The sequence below is a fragment of the Sitophilus oryzae genome, unplaced genomic scaffold (assembly GCF_002938485.1).
Source record: "Sitophilus oryzae breed Bouriz unplaced genomic scaffold, Soryzae_2.0 scaffold_863_pilon_pilon, whole genome shotgun sequence".
Lineage (NCBI taxonomy): Eukaryota > Metazoa > Arthropoda > Insecta > Coleoptera > Curculionidae > Sitophilus > Sitophilus oryzae.
In genome coordinates, this window is record NW_022147487.1 from 2675356 (window position 1) to 2681254 (window position 5899).

Here is a 5899-nt window from a genome sequence, read left to right on the forward strand (position 1 = left end):
CTCGATACTTCGTTCAGTTGTGTTAACCGATTTATACATACTGCCCCATTACAGACTTCTAGCCCCACTATTTTAATATTTTAAAAAAAAAAAAAAAAAAAAAAAAAATATATAATAAATAGTATATCATACCGCATGATTGAAAAAATGGCATCCAGTTGGCTTGAAATGAACATCGATGACTTGCCAAATATAATTTATATAAAACTGACATGATCTTCATTTTATGACCATAACTGACGCTGGTTTTTATCATATTGAGCAAAGACCAACAATATTCCCATTTGGAGTTGCATAAAAGCACGATTTCGTCTTTTAGTCCGACATTTAATGGTTTATAGTCGTAATATTGCTAAAAACTATTAACATAAAATTAAATACCTACAGATACTCCCATAACAAGACAATTATAATATGTTTCTTTTTGTAAATTACATTCTTATCTTTGCATTTTATGCCTGTGATGTTTGTTTAATTTTTTTCAAAGTCTAAATATTGGTGCCTGACTCTCTGCCTATATCACCGCCGCGTCGTAGAAATGAAGGACCGCATTAAGGCTGATTCTCACCTATTCGGCGCGCATATTCGTAATTCGCCGACACATTAGTCGCTCGGATTAGGTCGGGACCAGCGACGGACGGTTGATAAAATACCGACGTATTAGACTAGTCCCAATCCTTATGCGTCGGTGATTTACGAAAAACAACTCTGATTTAATTATCATTTCTTTTTGCAGTTATATCCCGAGAACTGTCAGAAAATTATAAAAACAGACTTGAACAGAAATTATCTTTAATATTAAAATTAAACTTATACGGTGTATTCCATTTAAATAAAGCAATATAGATTTCCCAATTTCCTTACGGGCAATTTCAATTTGCCATTTTAGTATAAAATTGGAACTAAAATTTTTTTAACTTAAAAAAATACTTTTTGTTATATAAATTATTAATGGCGAAATGAGGGTGGATTACCTTGTATATAGAAATTACCTCTCTAAGGAAATTACTAATCAACTTAAGTTATTTTGCTTACAAAGCATATTATCAAAAAAACATATAAATAGAAAAAAAATGAAGACGTATTTTTTTATTTTTTTGGATTTATTCACTCCTAATCCCATATTTTTGTTAATTTTGTGTCTGGAAGAAATTGTCTGATAGTTATAATTAGTTAATAATAGTGGTAGTTAATAATAGTGGTAGTGATAGTTAATAATTTTAGTGGACAGTCTATAGTTCTTTTGCAGCTCGCTTCCCTATTTTTCTTTTGTTTGCTATCAAAATGACAGTGATAAAATTTCTTAAATGCTTATTCGACGTAGTCTCAGAGCCAATCTTAAAATGTTTTTTAAACTCTTTCAAAAATTTCTCTTCTAACATTTACCAAGGCAGTTATCCGTTCTATAATAAAATAACCTAACCTAACCAAACTAAACAAACAAAAATTTACTCGCTCACCAGTTTTAAGTTTCCATGCTAGAATGATTGGAGCCTTAAAAAAGGGTAAGTTAAGTTTTAAGACTGATCGCAAGTACCGTATGATCGAAAAAAAAACAGCGTCTTGGAAATGACGATCAATGACATTCTCTGTATAATTTTACATACAAAATGACAGCTATCTTTGTTTCCAAGCCAACTCTGACGCCTTTTTAATGATACATTAATAACATTTGTGTTACAACACTGTTATTATTTATTTTTTCTGCAAAAAGCAACATATCTAAAATTTGTTTTTATCAGTAATCTGCAATCTCAGTTTATTGGAGGCTATTTATTTATTAAGTACAGCTGGTAATGTTTTAAAATCCATGTTTTTGAATTAGCAAACTTCTCGAAATATGCTAATCACTGAAAAACAATGAAAACCAACTACAGATGATTACTGATTGATCATAAAAAATTACGAATACCCATTGAAGACGCAGATCAAATTAATCCGATTTACAAACTTGCGAAAGAAAGAAACAATATTTTGAGCGCATCGTAAATCGCCGACGTATTAGTCTAATACGTCGGTACTTTACAACACCCGAACTAACCCGAGCGGCTAATTTGTCGGCGAATTCCGAATATGCGTGCGGCGCTTCAAAATGACGTTTGCAATTGTTTGCGTGTAATCAAATGATACCGTCCTCACCTAAGCAGAGCGTATTGTCGCGGTCCGGCGTGGCGCTGCGATTTTTCAACGCTCCCAGGACCGTTGGCTCGTGGCACGCGTGTCTTATCTCGCGCGTGATCGCCTGCTGACGACCAAGTGAGGGTCACGAAGCGTCAAAAGCAAGCCACGCGACGACTTGAAGAGGTTATTTAAATTGTAAAAATTTGTATTTGTAGTGTTTTGAAAAAGCATGGACGCTGAAAAAATTGATTGACTGATAGTACTCGTTTGTATTATTCTAATATTTTTGTAATATTGAGTACTTGTTTGTAATATTGCCGCTTTTTTTTGCTCTTTTTCTGTTCATGTTAGTGACATATTGCAGCGACAAACAAAAAATCTTCTGATGATGAGGATGTTGAATCACCTAACGTGTGCGAAGTCATTGTCGTCCACTTACGTATACACTCAAATACAAACGAAACTCTACTGTTTCGGTTCTGCTGCTGCCAAATGCCGCTTAGGTGTGAATAGCCGATCCGAAATGACGCTACGCCTCGCGCCGCTCTGCGTCGCTCGATGCCGCTTAGGTGAGAATCGGCCTTTATGATCCGATTCAATTCTCGGCGATTTTAAATTTCTCCATTTCTACGATTCTTTTTACGGCCCATCGTTCAAATGTTATGGATCCGTGCCAGCCACGATTCAATTGAACGAACCGTATTGTAAGCAGTGAATCGAATCACCCGATTCATTTTTAATACTCGTTCAAATGAACGACTCATTCAATCTTTGCCCACCTCTAATAGGAAGGGGGTTAATCACCGCGACCTTACAGATCTATTGTGCCCCCCTTTCTTTAGTTGTAACAGGGCTTTAACAAAGGCCAGTATCTAAGAGGGTTTCACAGAGGCTAGTTCCTCTTGGTTGTTTCTTAACTTCAATCTACTGAGGTGTTCGTTGAGGAGACAGGGTCCTGTTAAAAACACCGTGACAATTCGAAAATTGTTCTTACTTAAATCAAGGAAATATTTTGATCTTTCTCCATCGTAAGTCCTGAGAAATTTTTTCTCTAAAACACTATGGAAATTTAAAAAAGTATAAACGGGATTTACCTTTAGAAGAAGCACCAATGCATTTTTTTAAAAAACTTAATAATAAAAATCTCGAAAAAAGTATTTTCTTTTGCAAAGATAATCTGAGAACATACTGTATGTGTACTGAAATAAAAGTGGTTTTTACATAAAATAGATATTTTGGTTTTTAAGTGTTTAATTTAAAATGCTTAGAGAGATTAAAATATTGCTGTTACATACTCTGTTATCACTATACTATTCAATTTTCACCCTAAACCACAAGCATATAGCAAAGTTCAATCTAGAATTACGCTAGAAAATATGCAAAATCAATTTAATCGCTGATTAAATTTAATCTCCGGTTATTTTAACATAACAACAATATTAATAGATACGGAATTGTTTCCCTAGAGCGCACAACGAAGCAGGCAGCGTTACTAGGGCGGCTTAATTTTGGTATAGTTATAAAAAAAACTACCTACCATGGAAATTTCAATTATCCCGATAGTGTACATATTGTCTGTCAGAACCAAAAAATGCATCCTTTCTAAAGGAAAAAATAGAAAATTTGAAAATGGTTTATGTTTCGCTATGGGAGAGGTTCATACAAACGTATGCAAAAAAGAGGAAATTGTAAAAATTCAATTACATAAAAATCGACACTGTTTGTAAGTTGAAAATATCCAAATGAGGTGTACTCTCATGCAATTAATTTTTTTTTCAAACGTCACAAAAGTAGTAATTTTCGCGACGCGATTGACAATATAAAATAGTTATTTGTGTAATTAGTGCAAAAAGGACATATTTGTTGCACGACGCATGAGTTCTGCAGCTCGAGGCAAAGTCGAGAGCTGCAACTATGCTGAGTACAACAAATGTGCTTTTTGCACAACACACATTTTTTCTATGATCGAATTGAAATTTTTATTGAAATGTTTATTAAAAATATTTTACAGTAATTCGCTGAATTATATTACTAATGACAATGGCACTATAAACAATTATTTTTTTTCAAACGTCACAATAGTATTAATTTTTGCGACATGAATGACAATATAAAAAAGTCATTTTGACGCCTAGGCATAAAAGTAAAGCACTTTTACGCCTAAGCATAGAAGTACGAAAATATATTATTAAGCTGACATATAGTGTAAAATTCAACGAGCGTAACCATAGTTTCCATATATATAATTACATACAAGGTATGACTTTTCAAATAGTTTTTATATTATTTGGAAGATTTGAAATAATTTAAAAACTTATTTGTGGCGTTTGAAAAAAGTATCATGTTCTATTCGGAGCAAAAATGACTTTTTGTGCCTCGACTGTATGTCGGACTTATGCAAAATAAGTCTATTATAAATAATATAAACATAATAATTCTGGAGATTAAAAAAAACAGTTATTTAATACTTTACTATCAGAATATACACGAAAATAAAATAAAAAAAGTTTACCCCGAGCCGATATAGAACTCTGAACTTCTCGCTTTATAGGCGGAACATTTTCGCGCCGCGCTATGGAGACTTGTTCGATTTATATTCAATACTCAAATTTAACGGACTAAATAAAAAAATATAGGATCTTTTTTCAATACGCTGTAGTGAACGCAACGTCTATCGGCAGCCAGATGATTCGCACGCTGTTCCAGAGAGCATAGCAAAAGATATATTAAAGAGCCAGCTTTCTTAAAATACTTTCTCGAAAACGTTGCTAGCTCTTAGACTAATAGTTGTTCTATGTCCACATAATATTGAAACTTCCTGTAGATTTTCTAGGCCAGCTTTAGAAAAATAAATTCTCCAAAAAATGTTTTCTCAAAAACTATACGATCGATGTGGCGGTTTTTAACAAGAGACAAAAAATGTAGGAAATACTAGAGGGACCATTTTACGAAAATAAAATCTGTCGTCGGAGGAGTTGGAAAATATTTATATTAAAATTTATGCAGGGGTGGGGGTAGTTTTCACCCTTTCCGTAATTTTTCTTGATTTTTGTAAAAGTCAAATGTTAAAGTACTTAAAATCTCATTCAAATCGGAATAACGGTTCTTAAAATATCTGAAAAATGTTTTAATTTTTTAAAGTTTGATGACCCCTAGCGGACAAATGAAGCACTTTTGTATAGAGGTAAATTGTGTCCAATGAACTTATTTTGATTCGAAAAATACGTAGTAGTTCTATTTGCTCGGAATATTAGGACACCCTGTATAAAATATATTAAAAACTTCCAGAAATGACAAACTATTACTAAACAATAAACGCACCATATATTATACAAATTTTATGCACATAACACCACTAAAACAAATATAAAAGTATAAAAATGCGGCTCCAAAAAGAATTTACAAATTCTAGCATAGAGGAGCCTTGCAATTCTTAGTTTCAGATTTACGAGTAGATCAATTCATATCATAAGAAAAATTATTGTAAAGATGGCTTATAAAAAAAGAAAAAATGTTTTTTTTATTTCGTTGATTCAGGGATACTTTCCAAAAAAAATACTTTTTATTTTATAAATCTCTGTTTTTATGACAAAATACCCAGTGTTTTTTTCAGAAGAAATGTTAATATTAAACTGCTCAAAAAAATATAAAAATAAATGTTAAAAAATGCGCATCATGATTTGCCAAATTATGAAAAATATATTACTGATTTTATATAGAACATACTAATGTTTTGTTTAATTTTTCTTTTTTTTTGCTCAATAATATGCATTCTTGG

The 5899-nt window shown here is 32.3% G+C and overlaps 1 protein-coding gene across 1 annotated transcript in view; it reads left to right on the plus strand.

Annotated features, from left to right (window-relative positions):
- Positions 1–5899, plus strand: part of LOC115890373 (cadherin-related tumor suppressor-like) — a 410761-nt gene that overhangs the window by 255933 nt on the left and 148929 nt on the right. The gene's annotated exons all lie outside the window — the stretch shown is intronic.